Source organism: Eulemur rufifrons, chromosome 6 (genome assembly GCF_041146395.1).
Source record: "Eulemur rufifrons isolate Redbay chromosome 6, OSU_ERuf_1, whole genome shotgun sequence".
In the NCBI taxonomy this organism is placed as follows: Eukaryota; Metazoa; Chordata; class Mammalia; order Primates; family Lemuridae; genus Eulemur; species Eulemur rufifrons.
In genome coordinates this window covers 102,807,399-102,822,232 of record NC_090988.1, presented here as the reverse complement: position 1 = coordinate 102,822,232, position 14,834 = coordinate 102,807,399, and the positions used below count along the sequence as shown (strand labels likewise).

The following is a 14,834-nucleotide window of genomic DNA, read 5'->3' as shown; positions in this document are numbered from 1 at the left end:
GAGGGTGGGGTTGGCTGAGACCCTGCGGCCAGGGAAGGCCAACCGGGAATAGGAGTCACTTCCAGGGAAGGTGGGGAGGGGTCCCCAGCAGCGCCAGCTTGCCGCCCGCTGCTGACTGGTCTCTGGAACGGGTGGTGCCACGGTGGGGGCTCGGCGGCAGCTGAGTGGGACGTTTGCAGCAGCGGCAGCTGGTCAGCCTTGGCGGGGGACGGCGGGGGGCTGTGCTGCTGGCCCCACGCACAGCCTGCGTCTCTGCCACCAAAGCTCTTCCGTCCTCGAGCCCAGTGGGCCAGAGTTTGGGTGGCCAAGGCCAGAGGCTGGTGGCATCAACCGCTGAGGCCATGCTGTTGAATCGGTTAGCTCCTTCCCTGCTGGTTGCGTCTGGTGGACGTACACACGTGGTGCCAAGACCACCTCATGTGGCCTCCCCCCGGGGCAATGGCAGAATGACGATGGCCCCTGAAGACGTCCGGGCTCCTTTTTAATACGGGTGGATTGGAACTCTGCCCGTCGCTGGCCACACGCCGACCCAGTGCGCCTCACTCCGCTCTTCGCTGGGCCCACCGATTCGCACGCCTGTCTCGGCCGGAACCCCCACGGCTGCAGCCAGAGTGACGTCTGAGCAAACACCTGGGCACCCCACAGCCCCATCAGGCTGACACGTAAGAGTAAAACTCCCCGTTGCGGTTTGCAGTGGTCTGTTCCGTCCTCCGGGAACGGGAGGCACGAGGGGACGTGTCGCGCCGCAGTTGCCAGCAAGTACGACACGACCAGTTGGAGTTCTTCCAGCAGTAGTTTAATGAGGCACCTACAACAGTTACATGGCGAGAGACCTCGAACAGGAAATGCAAGCTGCTTTTATAGCCCCGGATAGGTGTGTCCCACAAGCGTGTCCCACAGGGATAGGTGGAGGGCCTGACCACGCATGTCCTGGGCGGATACACTAGGAGGCCTAGACCGCTCCCCACAGCTCCCCCTTTTGTTTTTGCCTCATGGTGAACGGAAGCCCCAGTCCGGATCTAGGGTCACAGTTCACCAAGGGGCGTATGGTCACCACTCTTCAGTGCAATGAGCGAGAGCTCATGAAGGTGCAAGGGCTGACCACAAAACAGGGGTCGCGCGCCCTTCCCGGTGCAATGGGGACAAGCCCTCGGGGTGCAAGGGCCACGCCATGCTGTCAAGGGGAAAAGTGGTAGTTGCCGTCCGTATGTAACATGCTTATCCACACTCCAGGAGGAGAGCCCTCATGAAGGGCAGCAAAGGCTTGAGCCATGACCACTCGATCCCTTTGTTGCTGCCAACGGACACGCATGAGCATCTAGAACACGAGGCCAAAAAGCAAGACATCCCAGCAGGCCCAGGGATCCAAGACCTGCCCATTCCCGAACCCCGTGTAGAAGCGACAAAAAGGTGGGGAGGAGGCCATCAGTAAGCATAGGATCTAACCGGGTAGAATTAATATGGGTGATTTCTAGTTGTAACTGAGTGGCTAGCTTGGAGAAATTGGCAGACCAAGAGCCCTGTAACAGCCGAGAAAGCTCTTTAGAGAGATTGGCCGCCTGGGAAAGGTTAGAATATGGGATCGAAGTAATACACAATCCCGGCAGTCGTCGCTCGCAACCAAGCTGGGCGAGCTGTACCAAACTGTCCACCTGTTCTTGAACCAAGTCCACACGTTGATTTAGGAGCATAATCCCTCCCGCCAGGTGTGAGTTGATAGAGCTTTGTGTGTCCAAGGCAGTTGCTACCGTTGCTGACAGGTTATTTAGGACCTGTGCCGTTTGTACGGCGCCCGCCGCCGCGATCGAAGCGGCGGTAAGGGCCGCAGCGGAGGCCGCTGCAATAGCAAAGACAAGAGCTGTCACGCCAAAGTCCCTACGATGTCGAAAGAGAACCAACGAATCCGGTGCGTCAACCGGCCAGGGGACGTACCGGGGCATGCGTGCAACCATGGCCATCCTGTGTTCTGAGGCATTCCAGCAACGTGTATACGTGCAGTTTACAGTTGAGCAGTTAAGGGTGGCCGTATGGTTTTCCAGGCGGGCCACAATCCAGATGAATGGAGGCCAGAGACAAACAGGCGTGGGACCGAAGGTCACGTTGGAAAACTGAGCGCCTGACGCAGCGGTCTCAAATGTTCACAGTTTTGTGTAACGCAGGCCACATCCCTGTCACAAAAGTCCCATTAGCAAAGGTCCCGTTGCGGGGACGCGGCCGGTCCACCCAAGCACCCGTCTGGTTGGCAAGAAGTATACAGGACAGGTTGCCGTTAGTCGGGATAATGGTAGTAAAGCACAAGGACCCAGCAAGGATATAGGATTCATTGCCGGGAACCGCTCCAGACTCGTTGGACCACGGGAGGTAGGGAAGTCTTAGGGAAGCATTGGTAATAAAGAACCGGGGGAATATCTGCGAATCATGAGAGGGGTCTCGGGAATACAGGCAGGATGGCCCAATGACGTTTCGCCCTGGACAGCACTCCCAGGGCGAGGAGGGTCATGGTCAGGGAAAGCAGAATCCGCCACAACAGCATCGTCGTCAGGAGCCGGCGAGGAAGCAGCAGGATGACTGAGGCGTCGCGTGAGGCGTGTCGGAACCCAGATAGGGTCCGGGGCGTCCTGTGGAAAAACACAAACAGCTCCCCTGGATCTGCTGAGAATCAGATCCGGTCCTTTCCATTGATTACAAAGCACATCTTTCCACATCACCCGCTCGGAAAGGGGGGGGCCAGGATCCACATGGCGATCTGCCGCCGAGCGACCACGATCATCCAGCAGCAAAAAATTTAAAGTATATAGAGTAAGAGATAGGGCAGATTTGGGAGACCTGCCACCGCCCAAAGCCCCAGCCTCCCCCTTTTGTTTTTGTAAGTAGACTTTGATTGTGCCATGGGCGCGTTCTACAATGCCCTGGGCCTGGGGGTTATAGGGCAAGCCAGTGCGATGGGTAACGCCGAGACGGCGGCAAAATTGTTGAAAGGCCCGGGAAGTATAGGCCGGGCCGTTATCAGTCTTAAGGACCTCAGGCTTGCCCCAGGCAGCCCATGCTTCTAGACAGTGCGTGACGACATGACAGGCGCGCTCTCCAGCTAAAGGAGTGGCGTGGATAACCCCAGAACAGGTGTCTACGGACACATGAACATAAGACAACTTACCAAACATGGGAATGTGAGTGACGTCCATCTGCCACACCTGGAGAGGCCGAAGGCCCCGCGGGTTGACGCCCACGGAAGGTTGTGAGCGGAAAGGTGCACAGTCCGCACACTGGAGGACCACTTCCCACGCAGAGGCGCGGGGGAGACCAAATTTAAGGCGTAAAGTACAAGCTGGGACATGGTACAACGAATGGAAGTTGCGGGCACTTTCCAAAGGAGAAGCAAGCCAACATAATTTCGTGGCCCGATCCGCCAGGGCATTGCCGGCAGCCATAGGTCCAGGCAAGAGCGAGTGGGCCCGAATATGAGTGATAAAGAACCTCGCACTGCGCGAGTGGATGGCTGACCGGACAGCACAGAATAAAGAGAATACCGTGCTCCGTGGGTTCAAGGCGTGAGACACCTCCAACAACCGAACAGCCTGAACAACATAGACAGAATCAGAGACAATGTTGAGTGGTCCTGGGAAAGTACGGAGGACCAACTCAACGATGGCACATTCCACATGCTGAGGGGAAGAGTAAGGAAAAGAAGCGGTGAAGGCCTGGCCATTGACAACATAACTACCCGTACTATTAGAGGACCCATCAGTATAAACTGTAGTAGCATTGGGAAGAGGGTCAGAAGACGTGACACGGGGGAAGATAATCTGATGTCGCAGAGCAAACTGAAGAAGAGGGTGCTTGGGGAAATGATTGTCTATAACACCAGAAAAAGAGCATCGAAGGACTGCCCAACTGTCTACCGAGGCACAGAGAATCTGTACTTGAGCTCTAGTATAGGGGCAATGGAGAACAGAAGGATGGGCCCCAAAATGAGTTAAGGAGAGTTTAAGCGCAGACAACGCGAGATCAGCAACCACGGTAGGATAGTGCTCAATGGCCCGTCGCGGAGAGGTATGCGCGTGAATCCAGAGCAGAGGGCCCTCCTGCCAAAGAACTGCAGTAGGTGTCTCCAAAGAGGGCAAAAGGCAAAGAGAAAAAGGCTGATCAGGCTGGATCCGAACCAACTGGGCGTGCTGTATCGCCTCCTCGACCAGCCGAAGGGCCTGTCGTGCGTCAGGAGTCAGAACGCGAGGGGACAATATATCTGAATCACCCTCCAGCACCCGGAACAAAGGGCTCAGCTGTGCTGTGGCCAGGCGAAGATAAGGGCGAAGCCAATTGATGTCACCTAGTAACTTTTGGAAATCATTTAGGGTGTGAAGACCATCTACCCGAATAGTAATTTTTTGAGGACGAATGGACAAGGGGCCTATATGGGCCCCCAAAAACTCCCCTATATCACCTTCCTGAACCTTTTCGGGTGCTAAGTGCAGCCCGTAGGAAGAGAAATGAGCACACAAAGTGGCATAAGCACGGTGAAGATATGAAGGGTCGGAATGACAAAGATGGCATCCTCAAATACAGGAAAGCACTGGCTGACTTTTCTCCGAACCCGGTCAGACATGAAAGATGTACCTCCCCCGCCATCAACTGGTGGGGGAGGGGCGGAGGCATACGGAGGCGGGCGATAACGCTCCGCCTCATACGCCGTCACCGCCTCCTCCAAGTCCGCCTTATCGGCCGGAGAAAGCTCCGCCTCCCTCTCGCGAGACGAGGAAGAAGAGCGGGACAAAGAAGAGGAAGAAGAAGAAGAAGACAGACGGAGGGTGGCCATTTTACAAGCCACGTCCTCCCTAGATAACGGGCCGGGCAACGGGCGTCCCCGTCGCCTTCCTGAGCGCCCTCCCTTGCGGGCGGCTCCCTGCTTTTCTTCCGACCGGGTTCTCGAACGCCCCGGCCGGTCCGGACCACCCTTATCCCTTTCTGACATGCTATCTTGATAGTCACTCAGAGCCTGCTGCCCCTGCTGCACTTGAATACTACAAGGAGAGTCCTCTAGGCAGGTGCGCACCAATGCCCAAATAGGAAGGACGCACTCTCGAAGGAGCCCAGTAGCATGGGCACAGCGAAGGTCCTTCTCTAATTTATCCCAGCTCGGAACGGTGAAAGAGCCCAAGTGGAGAAACCATGGTGCCACACGATCTACTTCCTGCATAAAATGCCGTAAGACACACTCGGGGATTTTCAACTCTCGTGCAGCCAAAAGCTCCTGTAGAGCACGGAGCAGCTGGGCGCTCGGGGAATTCCCCATATCAAAGCACTCTCGGGGGGGGGGGGTCCGACCCTACCTCAACTACTGCGGTTCTGAACTCACCTCTAATGAGGTCGTCTCCGCCTGGTGCAAGAGTTCCCGGGTTTCGGCACCACTTGTCGCGCCACAGTTGCCAGCAAGTACGACACGACCAGTTGGAGTTCTTCCAGCAGTAGTTTAATGAGGCACCTACAACAGTTACATGGCGAGAGACCTCGAACAGGAAATGCAAGCTGCTTTTATAGCCCCGGATAGGTGTGTCCCACAAGCGTGTCCCACAGGGATAGGTGGAGGGCCTGACTATGCATGTCCTGGGCGGATACACTAGGAGGCCTAGACCGCTCCCCACAGGGACGCGCCGCCTGCAGCCCTTAGGGCTCCCCGAGTGGCTCATCGGACCCCTCGGAGGCCTGAATAGAGCAAAAGGCTGAGTGAGAGGCGCCCGCCTGCCCGAGTGGGGACAGTGGCTTTTCCCGCCTTCAGACTCGAACTGAAACATCGGCCCTTCCTGGGTCTTGAGCCTGCAGATTTTTTGACGGGAACTTACACCGTGGGCCTTCCTGGGTCTCCTGCTGGCTGCGGGTCCCGGGTCCTCAGCCTCCGTCACTGTGCGCCCGTCCTTGCAGCAAGGCCCTGTCTGCGCACACGCATGTCCTCCTGGCTGTTCTCCGCAGAACACTGGCTGCACACGGTGTCCTTGGAGCTGCTCCAGCGTCCAATGCGGAAGGCAGCAGGGCGTGGCCGAGACCCCCTCGTGCTCATCTTCTCCCAATTCCCGTATCCCTCCCGGGGGGACAGGCCACCTGACACAGCGGCCCCCCGACCCCTGACCCCCACGTCCCACAGGCCTCACCCCCACCACTGTGCCCACGGGCGCCTGTTGGACCTTTTTAACCTTCAGCTTCGTTTCTGAGATGTAGAATCTGAACCTCTCCCACTTCCAATCCTCCCGGTGTCCACGGCGCTCACCTGCTCTGCCGTGGGCGAGCCACTCTGCCACGGTGACGGCTTCCTCCCCGCACGGCGTTGCCTGCACGGCTGGGACACGGGGTTCTTCGCCTGAAGCACACGCTGGCCAGTGTCCTCGGCGCCTTGTCAGTGGGAGCCGCCGTCGGGCTCCCTGAGGGCCTGTCAACCTGCACCGCGGGGCCCCGCCTGCGTCAGGGACTGCGGAGGGCTGGGCAGGGCCTGGGGATCTGCGTTTCCGCCACGTTCCCAGCGGCGCGGCTCGTCCGGGGACCGCACTTGGGAACGAGGCTCCGTGGCCGTGACAGACACAGCCTGATCCCAGGTGCTTCACTCGCACGAGGTCTAACGTGGGCTGAGCAGCGCTTCTTCTGGCTTCATTTGGCCTCAAGGTCACCCTGGAAGGGGAACGACAGACCACGTGGGAAGTAGTTGCGTCACTTCCTCCTGCTCCCCATTGGTCCGAGTGCAGTCACATGACCCCCACGTGACCACCGTGGGCTTTCTGTTTGCCTGGGGGAAGAAACAGCGGTGAACATACGGTGTTGTCTCTTCTTCTCACTCATAAAACACGTCATCCACTGCCCAAAGCCCACTAGTCCCTACGTCCCCCTCCAGGCCCAGACTCTGATCAACGGGCTGGATGTGCCTCCCCTGGCCCAGCGACTTACTGACCTAAATGCCGAGTCACCGTCCTCCCATGACAGGCTGTTGGTGACCCCAGTCCTGCACCGCTGCTGGTGTCCAGGGCCGGCCTGGACACGTCCCGCGGGCGTGTGATCGACCCTGCCAAGGTCAGGCAAGCTGAGCCAGAGGCCCGAGCAGGAACAGCTGGCTGTGCACCGCGGAGATGCTGCAGGTATTTGCGAACCTGCGTTTCCTGCCACGGTAGCACCTGCTTCAGAGAGCCGGCTCTGGATCCGTCGGGAAGGGCCAGCCTATGCTGTGGGACGACCTGGCACTGCCTGGGCAGCCCAGGTACCGGCGGTGACAGTGACAGTGGAGGCTGGAACGACAGGGACCCGTGTGACGCTGGGCAGAGATTTGGTAACAAACACTCCTGGCAACCTGGGAGGCAGGACACAAACACCTGAGCCGGCACCCCGAGGCGGGAGTTGGAAAGGGCGTGTTGTACGCACTGGCGCCGCCGGCTGCTGGGAGGGCGGAGCGGAACGCTGAGCTCAGGGTGCCCGGTGCGCAGGGATGGCGTCGCGACGGCCCGGAAATCCAGAACGTCGCAGGGTCAGAAGGGCCAATTGCCTCAAGAGTCGGGATTTTAAAAGCTTTGGGAGACAAAGGCCCAATCAAACGCCTGGGTTGGGTCGCTCGGCACAGGACAAAGATCAGATTAAGGCCCATTCAGGCCCGAGAGCCTTCTGGCAGCCGCCATTGAGCCGCGGGAGAGGAGCGGGACAGAGATGCCTGGTCTCGGCCTGCCGCGTGCATCGTTGGGCTCGCATGGGCTGCGCTGTGTCCGGCCCAGATTCCTGCTGAAACTCGACACCCAGTGCCCCGGCACGAACAGGCAGGGCTTTTGGAAGGCGAGCTGCCCACGAGGCCTCCGCCCCATGGGGAGGACGAATGCCCTTACAAAGGGGGGGACCCGCTTGGCCCCCTTCCACCCTCTGCCCACGAGGACACGGCGGGAAGGCCCTCGCCAGATGCCAAGGGCGGCCCCAGACTCCTGGCGTCCGGAGCTGTGAGAAGTGGACGTCTGTGGTTTATGAATTGCCCGGCCGGTGGTATTCTGTCAGCGGAGCACAGAGGGACTGAGACAGGTACCAAGACAGGTACTGAGAATGGTACCAAGACGAGGGATGTGGCTGCCGCAAGTACCTGGAGGTGCAGAAGCCGCTTTGGAGCTGGGCAGTGGGCAGAGGCCGCGGGGGTGCGTGCCAGGAAACGCCTACCCTCTTGCACATCTCGGACTTGTGGCTAAAATCAAGGGTAGGAAAAGCCCAGATTGCTGTGAGCAGAGTGTTGTGGGTGATTCTGCTGAGGACGCAGAAGGGGACAGCCGGGGTCTTCTCAGGGGCTCTGGGCCTACGGCGGGGACGCAGGCGCGGCTGGCCCTTCCCGGGCCTCGTTTCCAATCGGCCCAGCACTTTGGAGGCTGCTGACGTCGCCCGGCCCCTCCCCCGTCCTCCTTTGCCGTTTGGGAATCTGGATCCCACGGCCTGGAAGTGAACAGGCCCCGGTGAGGCTTGGGGACCCGAAAGCTGTGGGGGGAGGCACGGGGCTCCCTGACCAGCACCCACTTGGCGGCCAGGAGGGGCCTCTCGGACCTGCCAACCGAGCCCCGCGGCCCCCCTGGCCACTGTCACTTTTCTCATAGGACAAAGGCGCAACCACGGCAGTTCTTGCCGTTGTCCCCGCTGCCTGGAGACGTGCAGGGAGGAGGTGCCCGAGAGCAGGGGGAGAAGCAGCCCTTGTTCCTTGTGGGAGGTGGGACGGGAGCCCCACGCATGTGCCTGGGCCTTACCCGACACTCGGGCCTGGCGTGTGGGGGCTGCGGAGCGTGACCTCCACCGCCCGAGGGCCTGCCCCTGCCGTCGGCCAGTGAGAAGCCCACATGGCCCAGCCGCCTCCTCCTGACAGCTGTGCCTCAGTTTCCTTACATGCGAAACAGCGCAGGATGGCGCCAGGGCTCTCCTAGGTCTGGGGGCTGGGGGGGGGGTGGCCAGCGCCTGGGAAGCGCTTGCCCTGGCGCTCAGCTCCCAGCAGCCCCTCCCCCCCCCAGCAGGCCGTTACCGCTGGCGCTGGAGACCAGACGGGGCAGAGGGGCTGGTGGCGGCATCGCCAGGCCTCCCCACTGCCCTCACGTCCGTAAAACTGTGAAACGTGCCCACGTGCACGGAGGAGCGTGTACACTGTACGTGTGCGGGTCGGGGAACAGCAGCAGAGCCAGCACCCGGCCAAGGACAAGGACGTGGCCGGCCTCATCGGAGCCCCTGCGCGCCCATCCACGGGGGTCTCGGCAGTGCGCTGTCCAGGGTGGGAAACCCTGGTGGCCCGTGCACACCCAGCGGGAAGGAAGGGCGGACTGCCATGAGGAGGCTTCCAGGAGGACAGGCGCTGAGCGGAGCCCTGGCTTAGGTCTGGGGACACTGGGGCACCCTGGGAAGCCTGTGGCCAGCCCGGCCGGGGCGCTCGAGGGACAGCTTTGGGGCCAGAGCAGGGCAGCTGCTCCTGATAGCGCCAGGCCGGTCTCCCGGGCTCAGGGGCAGGTCGGGGCCCACTGTGGGCTGAAGGTGTCCCCCACTGACCCGATCAGCGGGTGTGCGGGGCGGAGGGGCTCTCGTGGTCTTGTGTCCACTCAGGATGAGGACATAGGAGGGCTGGGCCAGGCTGACCTCCCCACGGTGCCCCTCGAGGTCCACTGCCCACCCAGGGCCAGACAGTCTCAGCCGACATCTCTCTCCCCACCAGAGCGATCAGAAGTCGATAACCACAAGATAGTTTAGAACATTCATTCCAAACAACTGATGGGAGGCACGAGAAATTGTGATGGAAATTTTAAAATGCTGGAAGTGAAAGGTATTGGAAAAAACCACGTTAAAAACTCGCGGGATTCAGAAGCAGAGTTTGGGAGGAAACCGTCCCATGTTGGGCGGAGGCCGGGTGTTAACGGGCCGGGCTAAGGATGCAGAATCAGCCCAGACGATGCGGAACGGAGGAGACAGCAGTAGTGAAGGCGAGCAGCACCAGCGGACGGGGAGATGCCACAGAGGGGCTGGAGCCAGCAGCTTCCTCGGAAAGATTCATACACTAGCAACGTCCGGCCAATCAGGCCACGGCAAAACAAACGCCACGTTGGGCCACGAAAGAGGGGCCACGTGCTGATCCCCCGGAGGCGAAAGCAACGCAAGAGAACATGAAGTTGGCGGTTTCTTACAGATCAGCGCCACGGCGGCAATCGCCCTCTTGGGCATTTGTCCAAAAGAAGTGAAAATTTATGCCCATTCAGAAAACCGCATGTGGATATTCACAGAGCTTTATTTATAATAGCCCCAAACCAGAAGCAACCAAAATGCGCCTTACAAAGTGAGTGGCTGAACACCGCGGGCGTCCATGGCAGGGACTGTTGCTCAGCCACAGGAAAGAACAGCGTTGATACTCACAGCCACGCGGGCAGACCCCGGGAGTTACGCTGCGTGACGCGGGCCGTGGACCATGTCACGGTTATTACACAACATTCCTGCTGGAGCCGGAGAACTGGCCGGTGGCGGCAGGGCCGGGGGCTGCGGGGGCCGGAGGGGTCCGTGGGGGTGGGGCAGTTGCCATTCCTCATGTGACCGTGGTTCCCTGAAGATGCACGTGCGTCACGTGAATCACATGTGATGTGATCACGCAGAAACACACACACACACGAGCGCATGTGTAACTGGTGGAATTTGGACAGCTGTGTGGCTTGGACAAATGTGGCCTCCTGATATCAAGGCCACCGTTGCGTCACACAGGATGCTAGGGCTGAGGGAGTGGCCGAGGCTGCGCGGGGCTGCCCTGTGCGTTGCTTTGCAGCCTCTTATGAGTCTAAAATTGCCTCCAAACAGAGTGTTAAAAAAGTGTAAGCCATGATGTTTGAAAACGTCAATGAAATGAAAGCCTTGCTAGAAAAATATAAATGGACGAAACTAAAAAAGAAACAAAATTAAGAATCTCTCCGTAGATCCTAAGCCATCCCATCTGATGAAGGAAAGAGATCATTTTCCCAGAGAAGGGCAGCTAAGGACACAGAAAGATGGGCAAAACCAGCGCACCACTATCTGGAGGTTTTATAAATAGGATTCTCGTCGTAGTTAAGGTTTGGTACCAAAACTGTTTTTAAAAAACATTTGATATGTTACATTGCTAAAAACTGTAGCTTTTAAGAGTATGTTTATCTTTGGCAATTTTCTCAAAATGTGATGCGTGATACGTAAGGCCGGGAATAAACGGCCTTGCATTAATACACGCAGACAGCAAGCCAAGCAGCGTCTATCGCCGCGCCATTTCTGCGGGGCAGAAATCTGAGCGTGGCTTCACGCCGAGCCTCCCAGCTCAGGGTCTCCCCAGGCTGCCCTCAGCGTTCGGGGCTGTGGTCTCCTCTGCAGGCTCAACCGGGGCCGGCCCACGTGGAAGTTCATAGTGACTGAGGCAGATTCAGCGCCTCGTGGGGGTGGACGAGGGCCTCAGTTGCTCTCTGGCCGCCTGGGCCTCGCCGAGGATGCCGTCAGTAGCAGAGAGCAAGGGAGGGTGAGACACGGCCAGTTCTGCAGCCCAAGCACAGAAGGGAGGAAGGAACCTCCCGTCACTTTCGCCTGAATCTATTTGTCAGAAGCGAATGACCGGGTCCGGCCCACACTCTAGAGCAGCAGCCCCCAGCCCTTTTGGCATGAGGGACTAGTTTGATGGAAGACAAGTTTTCCACAGACGGGGGATGGGGCTGGGGGTGTCGTGGGTGGTGCGGAGCTCAGGTGGTGATGCCAGGCCCGTTCCTGACAGGACCCAAACTGGCAATGGGCCAAGGCTGGGGGGTTGGGGACCACAGCTCTAGAGGAAGGGGTGGCACATGGGTGTGACTACCAGGAGGTGGGTTCCTTGGGGTGGTTTTAGGGGCTGCACAATCAGAAACCTGCCATCTGGCAACACTGGGTGAAATGGTGATTCAGGCAAGGAGCGTCCACAGACGCTCTGGCCAGGAGGAGACTGTTTGCTGGGAACTGGGTGGCCCAGGGCACCCACGGTTGGTTGCTGGTTGCAAAGAGAAGACATAACTTTACGAAGATGTCTTAGTCTGTTTCTGCTGCTATAACAAATAGCACAGACTGGGTAATTTATAAACAATAGAAATTTATTTCCTCACAGTTCCAAGGGCTGGGAAGTCCAAGAGCAAGCTGCCGGCATTCAGTGTCTGGTGGGGGCTGCTCTCTCTGCTTCTGGGACGGTGCCTTGTCACTGCGTCCTCCAGAGGGGACAAGCACTGCGTCCTCACGTGGCAGAAGAGCTGAAGGGGGAGGGGGAGTGCTGTGTGAGCCTCTTTGGTGAGGTGTTAATCCAGTTTAGGAGGGCAGAGCTTGCACCTCCTGGTCACCTCCCAAAGGCCCCACCTTCTAATACTGCCACACTGGAGACTAAGTTTCAACGTGAATTTTGGGGAGAACACAAATATTCAAACAACAGAGCAAATGGAAGTATCTGGCTGTCCGCCGGTCACCTTCACTTCACTAAGGAGACATCGTGTGACTTCCGTGCAGGCCCCAGGGTGCTTGGTCCCCAGCACCACCTGGGGCAGATTCTCTGGGATCCTCAGGCCTTCGGCTCGGACCTCCAGGTACTGGGAGGACAGGTGAGAGTGGAGCAGGCAGGACGGCACCTTCTAGCAGGTGACCCAGGCTCCTGAAGCAAGTCAGCGGCTTGGGAGAAAGATCTAGAGGCTGCTGAGGAAGAAGCTGTTGTAACTTTAAAGGACTCAGAGACAGTCCCAAAGCCCAGGGCTGGATTAGATCTTGGCCTGAACAAACAGCAGTGGTAGTTTTGGGGGGACTTGGTGAAAACTGAACATAGATTAGGCTCTCAATGCTATCAGGGAGTGACTGTTGACGTAGCTGGGTGGGTAATGGAGTGTTTTGTTGGCAAATGTCCTCTACTTTTAGAGATAAATGCTGAGCTTGCTGAGCTATTTATGCTTGAGGTGTCATGGTCATGATGTTTGTGGCTAAATTACAATTACTTTAAGAGACTTCTATATATATACACGTGTATACAGAAAGAGAGAGAGAGAGAGAGCGTGCACGCAAGGCAAAATGTTTACCATTGTTTTAGTCTAGGTGCTGGGTGTACCAAGGTTCCCCAGAGAAACAGACTAATAAAATATACACATACATCATATATCCCATACATGCATATCACACACACATACATCATATATCCCATATGTGAATATCACATATACACATACATTATATATCCCATACGTGCATATCACATGTACACATATGTTATGTATCCCATATGTGCACAAAGCCAGGCGGGGTCTCCGTGCTGCAGGCCAGAACGGAGCCCGGGTCCTTCTTCCCCAGGAAGCCTCAGTGTTGCTCTGAGGTCCCCAGCTGGCTGGGCGAGCCCCAGCGAATGGAGGGCGAACTGCTTCCCTCAGAGTCACTGATTTAAACGTTAATCACGTCTAAAAAACCCCTTCACAGCAACGCCCAGACTGGAGTTTGACCAACAGCTGGGCACCGTGGCCCGGCTGAGTGGACACCCAGAATTGGTCATCGCAGGGGAGACCTGCATGCTCCTTGCATTACTGTATTAAAATTTTCATAAAAAGGTAAAAAGCAAGATATTTATCCACCAGAAGTCACCGTAATGAAAGTCAAACCGCTAATCAGGAGACAGTATTTATCGTTATGTATGAAGACACCCAAAGAGACTCCATCGCAGGTGGAGGGAAATCATAGGGACAGATGATGTCCACCCACCCAGCAATACGGAAGAACTTCCCCACAAATCAGCAAGAAAAGGGATGTGGCCCAATGTGGCCAGAGGCGAGAGACACAAACAGGCATTTCCCAGAACAGGACACAAAAATAGGGAAGAGAAATCAGAACCGTACTGCAGGAACATTTGACACCCGCCGGACAGGCCGGAGAGCCACACTGGTGGCGGGTTCGCATCCCGGCCGGCGCCGGCGCACAGCTGACGGGCGCCGTAGCCCCCGTGCACGGAGGGCGTGTTCCGGGACGCCTGGCGCCGTGGGTAGTACTGAACCCTATAGATACTAGTAGTATGTGTTTTTCCTACACCTGTGATGACATCTAATTTACAAACTAGGCACAACAATAATTAATGATAAAATTGGACAATTATAACAGCACATGATAATAAATGCAAATATGGTGTCTCTCTCTCAAAATGTCTTGCTGTACTCACCTGTTTTCAGACCACAGTTGACCGCACGTTGCTGAAACCATGGAGAGCGCCGTCGTGCTGGGGACCACGGTACACACACTGGGCGGGCGCTTCCGTGCTGCCCAGCGGAGGGGCCTGTGCGCACACGCAGGGAGTCAGCGATCCCCCTCCAGCTGCAAGCCCCAACGCAGAGCTTCTCGACCCGTGAGCTGCTGCCCACCAAGGGGGTCTCACGTCAGGTAGTAGTGAAGTTGCAGCTGTAGTTGTTCCGAGTTGGAGCAAATCAATGCGGCTTTCACACCTGCGACAACCGCTTAGCCAGTGAACACCTGTTTTTGTTGCTGTTGTGCTGAGTCCATCCCAGCCATGCAGGCAGCTTGCTCTCACCTGGGAGGGCCAGTAGCACGGTCTCTCACGGGGATTACATGCACACGCTGGCTCTCAGCCATAATTTAGTCCAAATGGACCTTGGCCACTTCCCCCGCCCACGGGACACTGTGTGGATGGCCCCGGAGAGCAGGAGGTTGTAGGCCGCTTTGGCAAGAACGTGTGTAGCAGAGTGAGAAGTAAAACCCGTGAAAACGGAGGCTCAGGCGTCCTCGTGCAGTTCCTCTCTGGGGTACAGAGAACTCAGGCACGTCCCTCCACGGGGAAGGACCGGTTGCTACCTTGGGTCGTCTGTGCA

At 57.7% G+C, this 14,834-nt stretch overlaps 1 long non-coding RNA gene across 1 annotated transcript; it reads right to left on the bottom strand.

Moving 5' to 3' along the window:
* Positions 1-2,463: 2,463 nt before the first annotated feature.
* Positions 2,464-14,634, bottom strand: LOC138384723 (uncharacterized). Its single transcript, XR_011233681.1, has 3 exons — positions 14,171-14,634; positions 5,354-5,479; positions 2,464-2,618 (listed from the first exon to the last, which is right to left on the bottom strand). It is a non-coding gene; the product is annotated as an uncharacterized lncRNA (long non-coding RNA).
* Between the last annotated feature and the right edge of the window lie 200 nt (positions 14,635-14,834).